The sequence below is a fragment of the Rosa chinensis genome, chromosome 1 (assembly GCF_002994745.2).
Source record: "Rosa chinensis cultivar Old Blush chromosome 1, RchiOBHm-V2, whole genome shotgun sequence".
Lineage (NCBI taxonomy): Eukaryota > Viridiplantae > Streptophyta > Magnoliopsida > Rosales > Rosaceae > Rosa > Rosa chinensis.
In genome coordinates, this window is record NC_037088.1 from 11,116,645 (window position 1) to 11,140,847 (window position 24,203).

Sequence of the window (24,203 nt, forward strand, 5' to 3'; positions counted from 1 at the left end):
TTTCAGTTACTTTACTTTCCTTGTAGCCTAGTATCGATTTTGAATTGTTCTCTTTGTTTTCTTTCAAACAATAGTTGATAATTTTCAGCCATTCCAAATTTCAGTTTCGTTGTTATTAACTTTTATTTGCTCCTTATTGTCTTTATGCTTTACTTGTTTGATCGTGCTATTTACTGTTCATAGTCGCATAGTAGCTATTAACCTTATATTTACTCATACTCTCACGACCGCACCTAACTCACCCGACTTTCAGCCACCAAGTCCTTAATCTAGAGGCATCGAACCGCAGCCGAGAATAAGTTCCTTCCTCGGCTAACAATTGCTTGATAAGTCAGATCTATATCCACTACACCTACAATTGCACACTTGGCCTTCTAGCCGTGTGCTGGCACGCTCCACAATCTATTCATCGAGAAGGACATTTGTTCCTTGATCCCTCGGCTGTATAGGCCCAGGTGATTTTCAGAGGCAACATGTGTTTGTCTCTATGAACCAGTTTATGATTTTAAGTCTTTGTGTTTACGAACTAGCTTACGTGTTTATGAACCAATTTATGTGTTGCCTTGTTTTAGTGTTTTTGTGGTACTCTAAATTTGTTGCTGGAAATTCATGTTGCAAGAAAACTGAGTTTATGTTCATTTTTCAGTCTACGTCGCAGACCCCAGATTCAAGACCCAGTCTGACGGAGTCTTCTCAACCAGGGCTTCTTCTCATGCCTCCTCCTCAACTTGGTACACCAGCTACTCCTACTAGTGCCTCAACTGAAGCTCCAAGCAATGAAGCTGAAGAAATTGTGAAGAGATCAAGAACTTTTTTTAAAGTTTGAAACTCTTTTATTGTTCAATTTCGATCTGTAAAGAACTAAGTTTGTTGAATTTCGGATTGTAATGGACTAAGTGATTAACTGTTTCGGATTTGTCAAGCTCTGTAATGATCTAGGTTTCTGGCTTTTTGCATTTCCAAACTGTTTATGGTTGTTTAACTTGTTTCCAGGCAATTTGGGCCAATTGAGCCATGGATTTTTGTTTGTTTATGTTCAAGGTGTTGTTTTAAATGTTTTGATTGATTTATATAACTGTAAAAATTGGGCGATAAAGTTGAAAAAAAAAAAGCCCAATTAAGATAAACCTGGACTGGGCCGAACTGAATTTTCGGCCCACTCTATTTACAACTAGTTTTCTGTTCAGATTTAGGCCTAACTGACAGATACGGGTCAAACTCGGGTTAGGCCCAAAACCGAGCCGGGCTTACCCGAGACCAGCCCTAGTAATAATCATTCATCAGCCAGAAGAATATACAGCTCCTCGAAAATGTATCACTTTGAGAATTCCAATGATTTGTTTAATCCATACAAAATTTTTTGATACAATTAATCCATACAAATTGTGACAAAAGATATAGACAAGTTGAAGATTATATTCATCGAAGAGTATTCTGTGGACCAAGGTCCAACTACACCAAGCTGATATTCGACATGTGTGCCACACGCGTGGTTAGTTAACCGCGACTGTTTATGCTGAGTAACAGTAACTGGTGGATGGATACTCCACATAGGAGGCACGTGATAGGGTTGGGTACAGCCTAAAAGTGGATCTCGCATCGATCGGTCTCTCTCTCTCTCTCTCTCTCTCTCTCTCTCTCTCTCTCTCTCTCTCTCTCTCTCCATCTTCCTTCTCCTCGTCTCTCTGTCAACTTCATATGTGTCTACAACAGCACCACGTCGCCGCCGCCAGCCTAGAACGTCGCCTGCATCTCCTGTCGGTTCAGTTCGACAACGATCTCAGCTTCGACTCCCTTTCTCTGCCTGACCGGATTTACAATCGTCGCCATCACAACCACCATGAATCCGACGGCTGTGATCTCCTCCGCTTCACCCTCTCGCGCCACCTCCGCGACCTAATTTTTCTATTAATTTCCAATCAATTTAGTTCTGATTAGGTGTGTGTTGTTTAGTCCTGGGTTGTTGATTTACATGGATTGGACAGCTAATGATAGGGAAGATCATCACCTCTGTTTATGGTTTTGAAATCGAGCAGGTGCTGGTTTGATGGAAGAGGATGGAATTGGGACCCAAATCGGACGCGTTAACTGAAGCAGTGGGACCCACGACGTCAGATTTCTTCATATAAGTATTTCACTCGCCAGATGACCGCGCATGGTGTGCGTTCCCCATTATAACCGTGGTCCACCTGGACCATGGTCCATGTTAGAATTTTGGGCTAAATACTAGTTACTACCTTGTGGTTTAGGTCCAAAATCAATTCAGTTCTTGGACTTCTAATTTCATCAAAAACACCCCTGCACTTTCAATTTTGATCTAATAGGTCCAATTCATTAATATTCTGTTATGAGTTCAAGTTATAGTTGGATTATTTGCTAAAAAAACTATTTATTTTATAGTAGGACTCACTCCTAAATTGACTATGCAGGTCACCTCCACACCACATCATAAAACATAGGTCATATATGAGCCACGTTAACAAGTTAAATAACTTCAATTATTGGAAAACTAACAAATTGGACCTATTATATCAAAATTGAAATTGCAGGGGTGTTTTTGATGAAATTAGAAGTTCAGGGACTGAATTGATTTTGGACCCAAACTATAGGGTAGTAATCAGTATTTAGCCCTAGAATTTTGTATATTCAAAGAACAATGTTGAATATTATATTCAAAGTACAATGTTGAATATGATATTCAAAATACCATGTCAATTTCCTTTTAGCTGGATTATTTCCGTGAACAACACAACAGGCGACTCTGATTCAATTCCGATTAGGAGATCGATGGCGTCAACCACTTCTCGTCGTCAATGGAAATACGATGTTTTTCTAAGTTTCAGGGGGAAGATACCCGTAGGAGTTTTACCGGTCTTCTGTATTCTGAACTAAACCGGAGAGGAATTCTCACCTTCATGGATGACCCAGAACTTGAGAAAGGAAAATCCATTAGCCCTGAACTTTTAGCTGCAATTGAGGAGTCCAGATTTGCGATTGTCATTCTTTCACCCAACTATGCTTCTTCGTCATGGTGCTTGGACGAACTCGTCAAAATTATTCAATGCATGAAAGAGATGGGCCAACAAGTCCTCCCCGTCTTCATGTGGGTGGATCCTTCTGATGTGGGGCACCAAAGGGGAAGGTTTAAGCTCAAATGGGAACGCCAAGTAGAAGTAGAAGTAAGGGAACATGAAGAAGTTTATGGCAAGAATGAGGACAGAATAAATGCCTGGAGAGCTGCTCTGACACAGGTTGCCAATCTTTCTGGCTGGCATTCCAAGAGATTTTCGTAAGTCTCCTCCCTCCATACTACTCATACCATCCTTTTCAGAGCAAGATAATCTTTTCCTTTTAAAATCAACTATTATTTATGATTTAAGTTGGTTTTGATTTTTCTGATTGAGGGATGGATACGAATGGAGAGTAATGAACATCCAGTAAATTTGACAGATGTTCAAATTTACTTAACGTTGCCAAATGCTAATATGTTTTTGCCGCTTATGACATTGCTAAGTTTCTAACTCACAATTTTATCTAAATTTTCTCAGAAATGATCCAGAAATAATTGAGGAAATTGTTAATCATATACTAAAGAAGTCCGTGTATACATCTTCAAGTGTTGACAAGGGCTTCATAGGAATGGATTCCCGTGTTGATGATTTAATGGGCAAGTACATATGTCCACAGCTTTGTGGGGTGCGTTTTATAGGGATCCATGGCATGCGGGGCATAGGTAAGACAACACTTGCTCGAGCTATCCATGATCAAATTTCTCAGGATTTTGACCGAACCTGCTTTCTTTCCAATGTTAGAGAAATGTCTGAAAACAACGGCGTAGTTTCTCTACAAGAAAAACTTCTTTCCAAAATCCTGATGGCAAAAGTTGAAAATATAGAGGATGAATACACAGGAGCTGCTATGATAGAAAGGCGGTTGTGTAGAAAAAAGGTGCTTGTTGTTATTGATGTTGTGGATTAGTTGACACAATTAGAGAAATTGGCTGGAAGTCGCAACTGGTTTGGTCCAGGCACTAGAATAATCATAACCACCACAGATTTTCAGTTGTTAAAGGCACATGGTGTTGATGCTACATACAAGGCTAACGGCTTAAACTGTGATGAAGCACTTCAACTTTTGAGTTTGAAGGCTTTTAAGAGATGTCCCCCACCAGAAGATTATTTGCATTTGTGCTACGATATTACAGGGTATGCTCAGGGGCTTCCATTGGCTCTCGTGGTTTTAGGTTCTTTTCTATTTGGTAGAAGAACTGATGAATGGGCAAGTGTAATGGATAGGCTAAAGAACACACCACATAGACGCATTATTGAGGTGCTTCGGATTAGTTTTGATGGACTGGAGGAAAAAGACAGAGAAATATTCCTACATATTGCTTGCTTTTACAAGGGGAAGGATAAGGATCGTGTGACACAAATACTAGACTATTGCCAGCTAAACCCTGTCATTGGTTTAAGTGTTCTTGCTGATAGATCTCTCATAACTATCTCCAACAACGAACTGTCAATGCATGATTTGCTACAAGAAATGGGCTGGGAAATTGTTCGTGAACAGTCTCCTACATATCCAGGCAAACGTAGTAGATTATGGTCTCATGAAGACATCAACAATGTGCTGGAGAGTGATAAGGTAAGAGTTTGATCAAGTAAAAGATAAGCTTGTTATTATTTGTGTTCTGCACTTCAATTATTGTGTAGAAAATAAATAAGGCAGATTTACTTGTAATCTTCTTAGGTCTTGGTATTCTTTGTGTTCTATACTTAAGCTATTCTTCTTGTTTTTCATTATCAGGGAACAGATTCAATCCGAGGCATGGTCATGGAGTTGACTAAATTACAAGTGGCTCATTGGAATCCAGAAGCCTTTTCAAATTTGTCTCAACTGTGTCTTCTCCATATTCGTAACGTGGATCTTCCCAAAGGTCTCACTTGTCTTTCTAATTCCTTGAGACTCCTTGAATGGACTGGGTGTCCCTTAAGATCTCTCCCAAACAAATTTAAAGCAAATGAACTTATTGAACTTAACTTGTGCCTAAGCAACATTAAACAGCTTTGGAAGGGAACAAAGGTACGGCTATTAGTATAGTCTACTTGTTTATCTCTATGAATCAAATTGTTTATTCTGTGTGGTGGCTCACTGTTTCGATTTTTTGAGCAGAATTTCGACAAGTTGAAGTTCATCAAACTCTGCCATTCTTAAAACATTGTGGAGACCCCGGACCTCACAGTTGTTCAGAATCTTGAGACTTTAGATCTTGAAGGATGTTCTCATTTGGTAAGAATCCATCAATCCCTTGGATTTCTCAAAAAGCTTATTTTCCTGAATCTTAAAGACTGCAAAAGGCTCAAGAGTCTGCCAAGCAGAATTGAAATGGAATCTCTTGAAAAATTAATTCTTTCTAAATGCTCAAAAGTTAAGAAGATTCCTGATTTTGTTGGAAATATGGAACGTGTCTTGGTGCTTTGTCTTGATGAGACTGCCATTGAGGAACTGCCTGTTTCAATTGAACGGCTGACTGGCCTTGTGTCATTGAATCTAAGAAACTGCAGAAATCTTGTTAGTCTTCCACGCACCATCAATCAATTGAAGTCTGTTGAAAATCTTGATATTTCTGGATGCTTGAAACTCGGCAAACATCAGGTAAATGTGGGGGAGATGGACTGTTTTGAGGAAACTGATGTGCATAGTGGGTCAGCAATAGAAATGTCATCTACCCGTGATCGCATAAAATATGTGAGAGGTTCGATCTTTCATGGATGCAAAGTAGGTTGGGGATCTTTAAATAAGTGCTTGCCTTCTGGATTGGTGCAAAAAGTGAATATAGAGCCAATGAGTTTCTGTTTGCCTATATCTGGTCTGTGTAATTTAACATATCTAAACCTGAGTAATTCCAATCTTGGTGATGGCGCATTTGCCAATGAATTTGGTTACTTTCCCTGTTTGGTGACCTTGAATCTAAGTGGAAACAATTTTGTTCGCCTTCCTTCAGGCATTGGATTGCTTTCCAAGCTTGAGAACTTTAACTTGGAGAATTGCAAGAAACTTCAAGAGTTGTCAGACCTTCCATCAAATAGTAGACTAGATTTAAGGGCAGATGGTTGTACTTCACTGAAATACTTGTTTGATGCATCAAATTTGAACAGATTAAATAAATCATATTTCAATTTCATCAATTGCTTCAATCTGAATGGCAATCAAGGATGCAATAACTTAGCATTTGAAATGCTGAAGACATTCATGTATCAGGTACTCCCTCTCTAAGTTTGTGTGTGCACGCGTTTCTGCTGATATACTTATGGACATTAATCAACTAACAACCTTTCTTTTCTTGCACAGGGAATCTCTAGTAAGAGGGAAACTTTTCAAATTGTAATTCCTGGAAATAATATTCCTAAGTGGTTCAGCCGTCGGAGTGTTGGGTGTTCATTAAGTGTACCTCTACCTGCAGATTGGTGTAACAGTCGGTTTTTGGGATTTGCTTTGTGTGCTGTTTTTGTACTTCATCAGCACCATCGGGTGGATGAGCTTTATATAGATGAATTCAAGACTTTTAATGCAACACATCATCTTGTATGTTGCCTGAAGCTCGATGGAAGAGAATATGGCACACAGCCTGCATTTCGCTTTAGTGAAGAATTTTGCCAGGTTGAGTCTGATCACCTGTGGCTATTGTGTGTATCTCGTGATAAATACTTTGGTACAGAGTGGTGGCGTAACAGTTGCCGTCAGTTTGAGTTCTTATTTGAAACTAGAGGGCCGGGTCTGAAGGTGAAGGAGTGTGGAGTCCGTCTGATATATGAGCAAGATGTGGAACAGTTTAACCAAATAACCACTCAATCAAGCAGTAGACTGTCTCCTTATAAGGATATATTGCTTGGTTCTGACATTCCAGTTGCTGGGGAAACCAGTGGCATTGGTAACAGAACTTGCATGCTTGAAGAATTGTAAAACTGGCAGAAATATAGGGGATCCACCACTGGCCGCTCTGAAAGACCCTAATTAAGGACCTTCTCCGTGGTTGGAAATGAGCTGCAGATCATGAATGGCCATTGCCTCTGCATTATATTCTGGTGATCTTTCTGGCAATAAGGACTTTCACATGCCAGGTTGATTGTATAAGTCTTTTCTTCATGCTCACTGCATGTTCAAGGTATTCCATTTGATATAGATAGTGAGGGTCTAGGCAGTGCATGAGTATAAAGGTTACCTCAACTTTCCTTGAGTAGTGCAAATTCAAGTGGACTTGATCGGGTTACTTTCCACTTTACACTTCCACTAATGAAACTTGAATTCATCAAGAAGAAGGGGGAATATGGTTTGATGTTGGTTTGAAAGTGGAATCAACTGCTAGAAGTTCATAGAAGTTACCTGCGACATGGTCCTGTCTGTGCATATACGTTTGGCATCTTTTGGCTGGACATAATACGTGTATTGCCTAACATCTTCCTCACCAGTTTGCATGAAGTTCTGGTTGGATGTAATATAGTATTTGAAGAGATATACGTACTTTTCGTTTTGGTTTTATTTTGTTCTTTATCAATTATGTTCCACATAATATTGAAGTATTCGAGAGAGAGATTGTAAAAGAAAAACAGAATAAATCTGATGTTAAAAGAAATGCTCAGCTTAGATGAGTCCCTCTGCTACAAGCATAAGAAATAGAAACAGAGGAAAATTACGAGTACAATTTGGATTAATGGATGCAATAAACTGTTTCAAACAGGTGGACAAGCAAGGCTGTAAGACTGGCAATGTACAATCTTGAAATGATACTTCTTTAGACTAGAGGGAGTTCCTTATGGTTAGCGGCTTTATATATAGCAGTATATGCTGCATAACGTACAGTCATGATCACAGATCTAGCCAAGTTGCTAACTACTCTCTCCCTCCACAATGCAGGGAACCAGAGGCTGGTGCCAACTTGGTTTGAGGGACAGCCACAAATCTCTTCATTTATTTGATGTTCAAGAACCCAAATCACAATGGTCAGCCAAAGGCCCCATGTTAAAGACTTCACAAGAAACACTCCTTGTGTCTTTAACTTGCAAAACCATTTCGACATCAGATTCAATGTGGCATACTAAAGTCAGCATACAGGACCTGTTTGTACTAATTGTCGTATCTCCAACGACAGCATCAAAGTTCTGTCAACGTACTTGCATGTATAGATATAATTTTTGGCCCAAGATATCTTTGATAGACCAAATCACTGAAAGTGCCAGCAATCCAGACTTTGCAAAGGGCATGAATTCATTAGGAAGAGCATATAGTAACATTTTCACAGTAGCTGTAAACACATGAATACTGAATCGAGTGACAACAGTTTTTAATTGTAATCTAATCTTTCATTAGCTTAATCAAATCGTTGAAACCACCTTCACCCTATTTTCAACTTTTTACCACTTGTTGTGTTTTCCCATGCCTTGGGGACAGACTGTGAATCCCTAATAAGTCCAAGGTTGCACCTGGAATTAATGGATACATGCTTGAGTTTGCTGATGATAGGTTTTTCCCTAGACCATTTTGCGGTGTCCAAATCCGATTGCTCTTTTTGTACCACCGTTTGTCATTTACTATCTGAAAGGTTGGTGATTGAAGTTGACTACCAACAAGGCTGCACTCCAGCTATGCCTTCAAATCTGGTAGTTGACAAGGCTTTGCAAATATATGGACCATGTTGGTAGACCTGAAAAGTTTCAAGCTTCGCCAAGTTGAAGTAAACATTTGTTTGACTTTTGGGTTCCATTGATATCACCAGTCGAAGGATTGCTTGCAATTCATGTTTTGTCAAATCTAGAGCTGTGCAGAAGGACAGAGAACCATAATCTATTTGACAAAGCATATACTGGATCATTGATTAGAAGGGTCTCTATATCATCACATTTATTGGAAAATCTAGTCAAATATAACGAAAAACAAGATATAATTTTGGCTGAATAACTTTTATATATCATTCACCTTACAAGAATGAATTATATACGAATTACAATTGTGCCTAATAAGGCAAGTACTGCTCCTAAGGCAAGTAGTAAATCTAATAATACTACAGATATTACAGAATATTACAGCTCACATAATATTACAGAATATCTACATAAATAAGGCAAGTATGACTCACGCCAACACTCCCCCTCAAGTTGGCGCATACAGATCACGAATGCCCAACTTGCCAATTGAGTCATGAAATGCCTTGCTTGATACTGCCTTCGTGAGAACATCAGCTAACTGTTCTTCTGAATGGACAAACGGAAAAGAGATAAGCTTAGCATCAAGCTTCTCTTTAATGAAATGTCTGTCAACCTCAACATGCTTAGTTCTGTCATGTTGAACTGGGTTGTGAGCAATATCCACCGCTGCCTTATTATCACAATACAAATCCATGGCTCGTTTGGGTTTAAATCCCAAATCGCGAAGTAAATTTCTCAACCAAAGTAATTCTAAGCCATACTTCTATACTCTGCTTCAACACTTGACCTAGCCACAACCTTTTGTTTCTTACTTCTCCAAGTAACAAGATTACCACCTATAAAAGTGAAGTAACCAAAAATGGATTTTCTATCCGTAACATAACCTGCCCAATCTGCATCTGTATAACCACTAAAATCCAGATGATTATGCTTTGAAAACATCAAGCCTTTTCCAGGTGCGGAATTTAAATACCTCAGAATACGGATCACAGCTTCCATATGAGTTTCACTTGGATTATGCATGAATTGACTCACAACACTAACTGCATATGCAATGTTTGGCCGAGTATGTGAGAGATAAATTAATCTGCCAACTAACCTATGATAGCGAGCCTTCTCTGTCAGAGTTTGATTAGGGTACTCAGCCAGTTTATGATTTTGCTCAATAGGAGTATCAGCAAGTCTACACCCTAGCATTCCTGTCTCTGTCAACAAATCAAGCACATATTTTCTCTCGCACAAGAAAATTCCTGAACTCCCCCTGGCGACCTCAATCCCCAAAAAATATTTAAGAGAACCAAGATCTTTCATCTCAAACTCTAATGCAAGCAGATCTTTTAATCTTTCAACCTCCTCTGAATTATCACCAGTAATTATCATATCATCAACATAAATAATCAAGGCAGTTAATTTACCTTCACGGCGTTTCAGAAACAATGTATGGTCAGAGTTGCTCTGCTTGTACCCAAAACGACGCATAGCTTGAGAGAATCTTCCAAACCAAGCTCGTGGTGATTGTTTGAGTCCATACAAGGACTTATTTAACTTACACACAAATCTACCTCTTGTGCTTGCCTCATATCCTGGTGGTAGATCCATATAGACTTCTTCAGATAGCTCTCCATGTAAAAAAGTATTCTTTACATCAAACTGTTGCAAAAGCCAATCTAGATTAGCTGCTAGATACATCAACACTCGAACAGTATTAATCTTTGCTACTAGAGCAAAGGTCTTCTCATAATCCATGCCATATGTTTGAGTATATCCCTTTGCAACAAGTCTTGCCTTATACCTGTTCACTGAACCATCTGCATTGTGTTTGATAGTGAACACCCATCTACATCCAACAACTCTCTTTCCTTGTGGAGGTGGCACTAACTCCCAAGTATTATTCTTCTCCAATGCCTCCATCTCTTCATTCATCGCTTGAGACCATTTGGGATACTTGAGAGCATCCTACTCTTTACTGGGAACACATACAGAGGATATTTGATTCACAAAAGAAGCATGGGATTTGGATAACCGGTGGGTGGATACAAAGTTAGCTATGGCATACTTAGACTTAACATCTAAACTTGATTCATATTGACGAGGTGGTTTACCACGGGTGGACCTAGGAGGCAAAACATACACACTATCACAATTATCAGAGTTAGAAGAAACACCACTAACCTCAAGATTGGGACACTCCTCAGGGATTGGTTGACAAGGGTTATCTGTATCTAAGAGGGGTGGAGGAGCTTGGCCTTCTTGAACTGCTAAATTTTGGATGTCGTGTTCGCTGGCATTCTCAGATGAAGATTGAACAGGGGACACCACTGATGGAAAGGGAGAGACTGAGTGATTATGAGCTTCTTCTTGAAGGGTAGACGATTCGGCAATTGTATTTTTTGATTCGGAACTCGCACGCTCTGTTCGGTAGTTGCATGGCGAAGGGTAGACGATTCAGCAATTGCCTTTTCTGTTTTGGAACTCGCAATGCTCTATTCGGCAATTGCCTTTTCTGTTTCTGCAGGAGTGTCATTGGCTTCAATTGGCTGAATTTTAATTCCACAAGACTTCTCTTCCAAAAAAGTGTGTTTTTCCCCCTGAAGTGAAGGATTGATGGGACAAAAATAACATGCATCCTCATAAAAGGTGACATGCATGGTAACAAAAACTTTCTGTGTAGGAGGATGAAAACACTTGTAGCCCTTCTGATGAACACCATCGCCCACAAATACACACTTTAATGCCCTGGCATCGAGTTTGGACCGTTGATTCTTAGGAACATGGACGAACACAACACACCCAAAGACACGAGCAGGGAGATTAGAAAACGAAGGGACAGACACATGATTTGAAAGGGCAGCATAGGGGATTGAAAACAGAGGAAGGTAGCCTATTGATGAGATGACAAGCAGTGAGAATTGCATCTCCCCAAAGATACTTAGGCATATGAGAACTAAATAGAAGAGACTGAGCTATGTCAAGAACATGACGATTCTTTCTTTCTGACACCCCATTTTGTTCAGGGGTTTGAGGGCAAGTAGTTTGATGAATAATCCCATGAGAATGAAAGAATTGGTGAAACTGAGAATTGATAAACTCCCCCCCCCCCCCCCATTATCAGAACGAAAGACTTTAATATTGGCTCCAAATTGATTTTGAACAAGCGCAAAAAATTCTTGGAAAGCAGAGAAGACTTCATATTTGTGTTTCAATAAAGCGACCCAAGTAAGATGGGTATAATCATCAATAAACAAAACAAACCAATGTTTGCCAGACAAGGTTGACTCATGGGAAGGTCCCCAGACATCAGAATGAATAAGCTCAAAAGGAAAAGAACTCCTAGTAGTGCTCAAAGGATAACTAGTACGATGACTTTTAGCTAAGACACATGACTCACAATGCAACTTAGACTCATCAATGCCCAGAAACAAGGATGGCATAGATTTCTTCATGACACTAAAGGAAGGATGTCCCAATCTCCGATGCCATAGCCATAATTCTTCCACTTGATTAGTAACCCCAGTCGAAATCAAAGCTTCTTGGACTGCCTTCTCCGACTTGATTCCAGCGAACATGCAATCCAGATGGAATAGTCGACCCCTCAGATAACCCCTGCCGATTATTTCCCTGGTGAGGAGGTCCTGAAAAATCACATACAACGGAAAAAATGTTACAGAACACCGAGATTGAGTATTAAGCTGAAGCACAGATATAAAATGATGAGAGAGATCAGGGACATAAAGAACATCATGTAGTGTCAAAGAAGGGGTGAAACGAACAGACCCTATTCCTAAAACAGGAAAAGAATCACCATTGGCATTGACAACAGAGGAAATAGAGGGTGGATTGAGGAAAAGAAAGAAACTAAGATCATAGGTCATATGGTCAGATGCTCCAGAATCAATTATCTAAGTATTGCCACCAGTAAAGCCAGAAATTTTTAAAGCAACTCCAATCTTACCATTACCACTGCAACTTACGGATGCGGTATCCTTACCAGCAAAGTTGGTGTGATTTGGTTCTGTCACCGCATAGTAATCTTGGTCTTGAACAAGATGACCAACAGTCTTTCCCTTGGGTTTGTTGTCCTGAGGTTGGGGCCTATCAAAATAGCCTGCTGGAAAACCAACCAACTTGTAACAATTTGCTTTGATGTGGCCTGGATTCTTGCAATAGTTACAAGTCAAACTTGAGGAGAACACGGGGAAAGAACCTTGAGGAGAGGGACGCAGAGAAGTAGGAGCTTTCACCATGGTGAATACGCAGCGGAAGGAAAAACAACAAAATACTTGGAAATATAAGAAGGCAACGGTGATGAAATGATCAAAAGACAAGGAACAAATCCAAGCACAAAGAACAAGGGTCAAGGATCAAAGAACAATGAGTCAGAGTCCAGGATCGGATCTCTGCTCTGATACCAAGTCAAATATAATGAAAAACAAGATATTGTTAAAGGAAAAACATATTGTGTGCCTTCGTCAAAGTGATTGACGGAGAGGGAATCAAGCAATTACCGATTAACATCAATCAGCATGGATTACGAACCAATCAGTAGTTAATGTCACCATTGTAATTGTTCTTTCTATTGTAATTCTCTCCCTATATAAAGGGGTTATGAAATGAATTGAGTAGACCAATTCCAATCCATTTTTACTTTAACACGTTATCAGCACGATCAGAGCCAATAGCTAAAGAAATCTAATTTTCTAGTTTCATTCTTCTTCCCGTCGAAAAACAAATCAAAACCCTAGAAGAAAAAAATTCTTCTTTTTCTGCCGCCACAAACAACAACAATTCTAAAAAAAAAAAAAAAAATCTATTTTCTATTTTCTTTCCGTCGAAAAAAGAGAAAAAAAATTTCAGATCGGGCTAGAGCCCCGCCGCCAGCCTTCACCGGTCCTCTCCCCTACACCGGCCTTCACCTTCAGATCTCTACCTCAACCCAGATCGCCCCCAGCCTCTGTCCAGCGCTGCACACCCTGCCTCAGCCTCCAGACTTGAGTCCGGGCTCCCACCAGCAGCGCACGGCTCCGGCCTCGTCTCTCAGCGTCGATCACCAGTACTTCCAGCAACCCAACAATCACCGGCGCGGCCCCGTCCAAACCGACCTCCATCACAGCCCACACCGGCCTCTCCTCCAGCAGTCCATTGATCCCAGCAGCGCGCATCAGACCCCACCTCGACCGCAACGTTGACTCAGCTCAAAATCGAAATCCGGCGACCTCGATGGCCCACTCGATCAACCGGCTTCCCAGACCACCGACGCCGCCCTTGAGATCCACTGATCTCGACCCAGTCCCTGCCACCGGCCGCAGATCCCTACGCTGCCCAACCACCTGCACCATCTGTAAACCAGAAAAAAAAAAAAAAAAAAAAAAAAGGGAAGACAGAAAACCAGAACGGAGGAAGAAGGAGAGAGGAAGAAACGCAACGAGAAGAAAAAAAAAAATAGTGACCCGGCCCAAAGAAAAGGACCCGGGCCAACAATCCAAAAAAAAAAAACAAAAAAACAGGCCACGAAAAAAAAGAGAGAGAAACAGGCCTTACGGCCCAGAAAAAAAACAAAAGAAAAAAAGAGAGGCCCTGCGGCCCAGACAAAGAAAAAAAAAAAAAAAGTAGGCCTGCAGCCCAAAAAAAAAAAAGGCCCACTGCTGAAAAAAAAAGGAAGCAGCCCAGTTTTTTCTCAAGCACAAAAACATCGCTGCGCGCGCGTGCGCTAGGATTGTTTTATCGAAATCAAGTATGTTTTCTTTATTTTTTTTAACCAAGCATGTGAATTTGATTTATCTTTTCTATTTTTAAGCATGCTTTAGATTTTATTATATATGCTTTTATTATAAAATTCTCGAGCATGTTTAGTTAGATTATATGCTTTATACAATTATCTTTAAGCCATGATTATATATTTGATTTTTGAGCATGCCATATATATCTATATAAATTGTTATATATTATTTATGAAATTTTGAGCATGTTTTTATTTTATTTACGCTTATATAAATTATGTCTACGCATGCTTTGTACTTTACTATTGTTTACATTTTAATTTATGCATGATATATTCTTGCTATTATTATATAATTTGCTATGATTATGTGTAGTATATAATTTGTTGTATATTTATGAACTTTGAGCATGCCATGTAATTTATTTTAATATATGCTACGATTTATTTATTTATTTTTTTATTACGTGCTATGATTATTACTTGTTTAGAATGCCATACAAAAAGAATTGTGTATTGCCATGATAATGAAAGTTCATGCGCATTATAAATACATACTTACTGTGATAAAGTATTGTCACATAGCATCGAAAAAATGTGACCATTACGAATCTTGGTCTTGAAATCTAATTCATATTTTTGGAAAATAATTCACGTGGATGTCTTTATGACTGCGTAATTTATATCTTCCCTCTTGTTTTATGTAGATGGCTAATCCAACTCGACCTGAGTTTGACATTTTGGACTCAGAAGGACTTGAGTACCATCGTTGGGTTTCCGATATGGAAACTGCTTTTGTGGCAAAAGACTACACTGCCACCATTACTGATCCCAAAGATGATGAACTATCTAATAAGGTGAAAGCAGATGCCTTAATTTTTCTGAGGCGACATATTGATCCTAGCCTACGCTGGGAGTACCTTCAGTTGAAGACACCCAAAGCACTGTGGGATACCCTTAAATGACGTTTTGGGAACATTCACGATACTTTGCTCCCAGGACTGGCTGTTCAGTGGAATGGAATCCGCTTGCTTGACTATAAAAAGGTCAATGACGTCAACAAGGACATGTTGCGCTTAAAGGCACGTCTCAATTTCTGTGGAAGGGAAATCACAGAAGATGATATGATCTACAAGACTCTTACCACTTTTCCTAATTCAGCTTTTATACTAGCGAACCAGTATCAGTTGGATTATGACAACAAAAGAATCACAACCTTCAATAAATTGATAAGGCTACTGCAAGTGGCTGAGAGATAAAATGAGATTCTCTTGAATAACAATGCCAAGCCCACTGGGATAAAGAAAATTCCCGAGGCTAATTATGGCAAAATGAAAAGTGGAAATAACTCCAATGCAAGGGGGTTTAGACGTGCTGATCCCTACCCACGTGGCAACAATGCACCACATGGAAAGGGACATGGGGATCATGGAAACAAGATGCAAAAGGAAAGAGTTGACAATGAACCATGCTATAGGTGTGGAGTCATTGGACATTGGTACAAGAACTGCCAAGCAAGCAACAGAGTAGCAGCCAATTACGAAAGGTATAGAGAGTCTAAAGAACAAGTGGCTCACTATATAGAAGAAGGAGGTCATGACCTAGACGTCAACCTTACAGTTGCAGACTCCAATGGCAAAGAGGAACTTGCTAAGTCAATGGATGCTCTCAATCTTGACTGATCTACTTTATTCATTTTATTTTCCAAAGACAGTTGTGAAGGCATAATGCCTCATTTTTAATTAGACTATTGTTTCGTCTTAAAGTTTATTTTCAATCATGGATTGATGAATAAGAATTTTGAACAAGACCTTGATTTGATTATCGTTGGCTTATTAATAAATTTTGAATTTTATTCTGAAGCACTGAATTTATTCAAATTTATTTACTATACACATATTTACATGGTTCGACATAGCACTATAAAGATGTAAAGCAATACATCTAGAGAAAAATTATTAGAATGAAAAGAATACCATTCTACGCAAATAGAAATACTCTAAAGAATATGAGCTATATTTTCTAAATACCTCCCATTTATTTATAGGAATGAATAGAGGAGAACTTGAGTGCTTAGATGATAGTGGGACTACCCACACAATATTAAGAAATAGGTAATTATTTATTGAACTAATAGCCTATAATTCCTCTGTGACTACGATGATTGGATTATCACAACTAATAAAATAGCGAGGAACTGCCAAATTTTTGCTGCCTAATGGCGCAACATTTCAAGTCACAGACGCTCTATATGCACTAAGAGCTAATCGAACCTTGTTAATGTTTCAAAGCAATTTGTGCCAACGGTTATCATGTAAAAACACACCGTGAGAATGGAACTGAATACCTTGATATTACATCTAATGACTGTGGAAGGAAACACATCTTAGAGAAATTTATGAGTCAATTTAGTGGACTGTACCTCACTACGATTCGGATCATTGAATCCTATACTGTCACCAACAATGAAATGTGGGACACTGACTCATACAGGCTTTTGCATGACCGCCTATGGCACCGAGGTCGTGACATGATGATCCGTATTTTTCAAGAACTCATACGGACATCCCTTCTTTCGAGTGAAAAATGGGAGAAAAATCCGCCACACTGCAAGGTGTCGGTTCTAGTATTGCTCAAATGCAGTCATTGCCTTCTGAAGTACCAGAAGCACTACCTCCCTCCCATTATGCCTCATTGACTATTTCAAAGGCACATCACTCGTTTTGCAAAGCCTGCTCTTTAGCAAAAACAGGATCGAGACCTTCCTATGCTAAAGATACAAAACAAAACATTCCATTCTTACAAAGGATACAAAGAGATGTCTGTGGATTTATCCATCCAGAATGCAGACCATTCAAGTACTTTATGGTTCTGGTGGATGCTTCGATAATCTGGTCACATGCATGTCATTTTATTGTCCACAAGAAATGCTGCAATACTCCTAGCACAGATTATACGTTTAAGGGCTCACCACCCTGATCACCCTATCAAGTCTATAAGGCTTGATAATGCTGGAGAGTTTACATCAAAAGGATTTGATGATTATTGCATATCTATTTGGATCGATGTAGAGCATCCTATACCCCATGTGCATACACAAAATGGTCTCGCAGAAGCCACCATCATAAGGCTACAGATGGTGGCTAAGGCATTGGTTATGCACACCAACCTGCCTATATCTGCATGGGGTTATGCAATATTGCACGCAGCTTTACTTATTCGTTTAAGACTCACAGCTAGCCAACCATTTTCTGCGTACCAGTTGGTAACTGGATATGAGCCTGACACTTCACACTTACGCATATTTGGTTGAGCAGTATATGTGCCTATTGCGCCCCCACAGAGCACCAAAATGGGTCCTCAGAGACGATTAAGTATTTATGTTGGATACGAATCCCCAACAATTATCCACTATTTGGAACCCTTGACAGGCGAACTCTCTACCGCTAGATTTGCGGATTGTCACTTTGATGAGACAGTCTTCCCGTCGTTAGGGGGAGATAGGAAAAAGGATTTTCCAAGGGAACGACAGGAATTGTCGTGGTTTGTCCCCACTCTGTCTCATCTTGATCCTCGCACTTCATAAAGTGAAAGTGAAGTGAAAAGAATAATCGATCTTCAGAACGTAGCAGATTCGATGCCTGATGCGTTTACTGATATCGTAAAAGTGACGAGATCACATATACCAGCTGCAAATGTGCCTGCAAGGTTATAAGTCCCCAATAAGGGGCACGGTGCCGTAGATAGAGGCACTGTAACCGCACTTAGTGGAGGTGTGGTTGAGGCCGTGGCTCCCCAAGGAAGAGGGGGAGGTCACTTGGTTCGATTGACACTCACCCAAGGAAGAAGAGGGTAAGTAAGGCACAAACCAATCATCAATGTATAGAATCCCTCTTATGAGATTGTCTCTGATTATAGTTATGTCCATGAATCAATACTGGAGAACGCTCCGATGTTTGAAATGATTCCAGAGAACAAAGAAATCTCAAAGGATTACGAGAGTACTTATGAGTTGATAGAAAGATCTTCCATACACATTGATGATATATACTGTTGCTCAAGGAATCATAGAGCACGATAATATCGAACCACGCTCTGTTGAAAAATGTCAACAAAGAGCAGATTGGCCTAAATGGAAAGAATCAATCCAAGTAGAATTAGATTCTCTGACAAAGAGACAGGTATTTGGTCAGGTAGTGCTAACCCCACCAAGTGTAAAGCATGTAGGACATAAATGAGTCTTTGTCAGAAAGCGTAATGAGAAGAATGAAGTCCTGAGGTACAAGGCTCGCCTTGTGGCGCAAGGTTTCTCACAACGCCCTGGAATTGACTATGAGGAGACATACTCTCCTGTAATGGACGTTATAACGTTCCGCTACTTAGTTAGCTTAGTAATTTCTGAAGGACTGAAAATGTAGCTCATGGATGTGGTTACTGCATATCTCTATGGGGATCTAGATTCAGAGATATATATGAAAAGTGCCTAATGGCCTTACATTACCCAAGTCAAGTAACTCTAAACCACAGAGTGCCTTTGCAATTAAGTTGAAACGCTCACTTTACAGATTGAAACAATCCAGACGGATGTAGTATACCCGTCTAAGTGACTACTTGATTAGAAGGGATATAAGAACGATGAATTATGCCCCTGCGTATTCATAAAGAAAACAAGTTCCGGATTTGCAAATTGTAGTAGTATATGTCATAACTGGTACTCTTGATGAAATAAGAGAAACCGCGAGCTACTTGAAATCCGAATTTGAGATGAAGGATCTTGGGAAAACTCGATTCTATCTAGGTCTTGAACTAGAACACCGAGTTTGTGGAATATTAATTCACCAGTCTACATATGTCCAAAAGTCAGGCGATATAACATGGACAAAGCACATCCTGCTAGCACTCCCATGATCGGTCGAAGTTTGGATGCAAGGAAAGATCCATTTCGTCCAAAGGAAGATGACGAACAAGTGTTGGGAGCTAAAATTCCCTATCTAAGTGCAATAGGCGCATTATTGTACTTAGCCCAATTTACTCGACCAAACATTGCATTCTCAGTGAACTTGTTAGCTAGATTTAGCTCAGCGCCAACGCAGCGTCACTGGAATGGTATCAAGAACATTTTCGATACCTAAAAGGAACCATTGACTTGGGACTGTTCTTTCCCTACAGAGAGACAAGAGGGACCGCAGATGGAACTGCAATCCCTAAAGGAAATGTTGATGGCGAAAACGCCACTCACTACACTAAAACGTCAAATGACGTTTTGGTCGGTTTTGCTGATGCTGGATACGTATCTGACCCACATATCGTTCCCAAACTGGTTATGTATTTACCAATGGGAACACGGCGATATCTTGGAGATCAACCAAGCAAACCTTTGTGGCTACCTCCTCGAACCACTCAGAGATCGTTGTTCTACATGAGGCGGTTCTTGAGTGTGTATGGTTAAGAACTATCATTGCACATATTCGAGGGACTAGTGGTTTGAGTTCTACCACTGAAGAGTCTACTTGCATTTACGAACACAATGCAGCTTGCATCGAACAGATGAAGCTAGGTTATATTAAGGGTGATAACACAAAACACATATTGCCAAAGTTGTCCTACAATCAGCAACAACAGACTCTCCTCAAGATTCAAATGAATCAAGTAAGGTCTGAGGAGAATGTGGCAGATTTGTTCACCAAATCATTGCCTAAGGACACATTTGATAAACATGTGAAAAGCATAGGAATGCGAAGACTTTCCAAGCTCCCTAGATTAATGTAAGTATCAGGGGGAGATGTAGACGTCAGGGGGAGTCTAACACACACATGTCATACTCAAATGTAAAAGGTGCGTTGTGCTCTTTTCCTTCGACCAAGGTGTATTTTTGTCCCACAGGGTTTTTATTGTTACTTGGCAAGGTTTTTAGTGAGGCAACAACTCATACACCATTTCGTCTTTGACTTGGCACAAGGGGGAGTGTTAAAGGAAAAACATATTGTGTGCCTTCGTCAAAGTGATTGACGGAGAGAGAATCAAGCAATTACCGATTAACATCAATCAGCATGGATTACGAACCAATCAGTAGTTAATGTCATCATTGTAATTGTTCTTTCCATTGTAATTCTCTCCCTATATAAAGGGGTTATGAAATGAAATGAGTAGACCAATTCCAATCCATTTTTACTTTAACATATATAATTTTGGCTGAATAACTTTTATATATCATTCACCTTACAAGAAGGAATTATATACAAATTACAATTGTGCCTACTAAGGCAAGTACTACTCCTAAGGCAAGTAGTAAATCTAATAATACTACAGATATTACAGAATATTACAAATCACATAATATTACAGAATATCTACATAAATAAGGCAAGTATGACTCACTCCAACAAATCTCACATGCTAAGTCGTATGACCAAACCTCAACTTCAATTATTATACTAGCCAATGATTCCGTCATATATAAATTTTGCAATATCATTTGGCCTACTCTTTGGCGAGAAATTTATTTGAAAAATATGGCAAAAATGGATATGAATTGAATTGTACTCTTGTAGATGAGAGAAAAACAGAAGTTTGAATTTAGATTAAAATTGAAAGAACAGAATTACCTGCGTCAGCTGCACTAGATAAATCCCAAATTGTTCAAAACCTGCCTAGTTTTGCAATAACCATGAGAAGCATAAGTCTTAAAAAAAATTTAATAAATAAATAAATAACAACTTTGATGCAACTCAGCCAAATCTCCCAATCGGCCAATGAAGTTCGTCAAGAACAATGCCCACATTCATTGGGAAAATCATGTTTTATACCATGGCAAAGCAAATCCATGAAGCGGAAAAGAAAAACATAGAAAGCAAAAGAGAAGGTTAGAAATGTTTAATCCAATTAACAATCCAGAAACTCATTTATATCCAGAATCTCATTTGAATATATGAAGATCGATGGTGATGATAGAAGTCCTAGCTGAGCAATCCATTTTCTTTAATTCTTTGTGCAATACGCACTAGTCTTCAAGTTTTCTTCGTGATTAATTCATCTTTAGCTAGCAAAGTACTTTGACCAAATTAAAAAGATCTCTTCCTGACCGACGACAGGACTCTCCATGTCGTCACGAACTCAGATTAGGAAGACTGCCTTTCAACAACAATATACATTTATCTATTCATGGACTGTTAATTTTGTTATCCACACCACAATGTGCTTCTTCTCCTCTTTTTTCTTTTATTATTGGGAAAACATCACATGTATTTCATTCTAAAGATTCAAATCTAAAAAAACCTGAAATTGTAGCTTAAGAATATCATGTTCCAAAATTTTAAAATTTGAATGGATAAAGACTATCACTTGCTCTCCTTACCACCTTGCAAATTAACAAGTCATCAAACTTGCAAATTAACAAGTCATCAAACTTCTAATTCTCGGCGTTAGTTACTGAAGCATCTTCTTCCATCTGGTCAGCTAACCGTTTCAAAACTAAGTATATTTCCTCTTTCAGAGGATGCAGCCGGTCTGATACAGTGAAAGCATGCACTCACTTTCAACTTCTACCCAACTAATGGCTCGCTCTTTCCTCACATGTCTCTCATCCGTAAGCCGTCTCACCTTCTCTACCAGCTTCCATCTACCTTCTTCAGCGTATATGCTCGAAAGAAAAACATAGGGAGCAGAAGATTGAGGCTCCAACTCAATAAGGTGTTCAGCCACTTTTCTTCCCAGCTATGTATTTCCATGGATTCTACAAACACCAAGTAATGCATTCCAAACTTGACCGCTGGCTTTACATGGCATATTTTCGAGCTGGTTCATCAACTCATCAAAACATCCAGCTCGACCCAAGAGATCAATTAAGCATGCATAATGTTCCTCATGAGGAACAATGCCATAATCATCAGTCATGGACTTGAAAAGCCTACGCCCTTCCTGAACTAGACCAGAATGACTACAAGCATTTAGAATGACAACAAAGGTGGTATTAACCGGCTTTACACCTGAACTGACCATGTCTTCAAACATCAGCAATGTCTCTGTACCATGACCATGCTGTGCTAAGGCAGACATCATTGTGTTCCATAACACAGTGTCTTGCTTATCACCCATGAGCTTGAATACCTGCCTTCCGGCCCCCAAATTGCCGCATTTGGAATACATGTCGATAAGAGAACTCACAACAATCATGTTGGGTCTTAAATTACTTCGTATTAAAGAGGCATGAATTTGTTTACCATGCTTAAGTGAAGCTATAGTAGCACAAGCACAAAGGCAACTACTAAAGGTAAACTGATCAGGCCTGACTTGAAACAGCATCATCTCTGCAAACAATACAAGCGCTTCATGCCCCTATCCATTCCTAGCATACCCCGAAATCATAGATGTCCATGACACTGGGTTCTTCTCAAGCATCCGATCAAACAACTCACTAGCTGATTTCATATCACCCCATTTGGCATATCCCGAAACCAGTGTGGTCCAAGCAAGAACATCCCTCACAGCCATCTCATCGAACAATCTCCTAGCATCCGCCATCTCCCCACACTGGGCATAAGCACCGCATTTGACAAAAACCAAACAACCAAAACCTGCCCATGACCCTGCCTAATAAGCTCCCATTCCCCCATCTTCCCACACACAGTCAAAACACCCGCAAAACTAAACTCATTAAACCCAACCGACGATCTCCGCAACTCTCTATAAAACCTCAAAGCCTCATCACAATCCCCATTCTGGGCATAACCAATCACCATGGTGTTCCAGGACACAACATCCCTCTCAGGCATTTTCTCAAACAAGTTCCGGGCCTCCTTCAGATTCCTCATCTTTGCATACCCAGATAGCATATTGTTCCACGAGTACAAATTTCTCACAAACATTTTATCAAACACCTTGCGTGCATCCACCTCATCGCCGCATTTGAAGTACATCCCAATCAAATGGTTAGCCAAAAGCAAAGGCGGGCTTTTGAATCCGGTGAGCCTCAAATACAAGTGAACCCATTTGCCTTCTCTGAGGGACCGAGCGTCTCCACAGTGCTGCAGTAGAAAAGCGAGAGTCTTGGTGGGCAAGAGAATCCCTTTTCGGAATAAGAGGTCGAGGGAGGAGACGGCTTGGAAGAGTTGGCCTTGGGAGCAGCGGTTGAGGATGGATTGGACATGAAGCTCATACTAACTATGAGAATGGGGATAGCACAAGAAAACAAGAGAGCTCCTTTCTCAGCCATTGTTTTTTATACTCAAAAACGTAGCCAATGAGGAGTAATTTATATTAACCTGAAGGACACAAAATCTGATCATGAGAAAATAGTTGTTAGAAGAAACATATCTTAATTTAAAATGGTTTTATTTCAAAAGATTTACCATATTCAAGAGGATCAACCCCTGCACTTATACTTGGAATGGGGACCCAAATTCTCATGTTCACCAAATTTTCTTTCCTTACTTGATTCATGTCTCTTTGGACTAGCTTGCAAATTGTTAACCTGATGTATGTTGATAAATGAGTTATTATCACAAATGGTACCTGAACCATACCTCAATCTTATCGATGGTACCTGAACTTCAATTTTGATCACAACCAGTACCCGAACTTTTCGATTTCATTTTAAATGGTACCTAGAGCCACCTCCGATCACTATTACGACTAAAAACGGCATGGGAGGCGATCATAGTGATGATTTTTGATGATTTCAAGGGTTGCGATCATATATAGTGATGATTTTTTTGTAATAGACTTGCCTTGAACTTGTTTTTTTGTTTTTTATTTTTTTAGATTTGACTTTTTTGGCCGGAATGGTG

The 24,203-nt window shown here is 39.7% G+C and overlaps 2 pseudogenes; one reads left to right on the forward strand and one right to left on the reverse strand.

Moving 5' to 3' along the window:
* The first annotated feature begins 2,813 nt into the window (after positions 1-2,813).
* Positions 2,814-6,963, forward strand: LOC112200835 (annotated as a pseudogene).
* Positions 6,964-21,826: 14,863 nt separating this feature from the next.
* On the reverse strand, positions 21,827-23,856 carry LOC112200859 (annotated as a pseudogene).
* Positions 23,857-24,203: the final 347 nt, after the last annotated feature.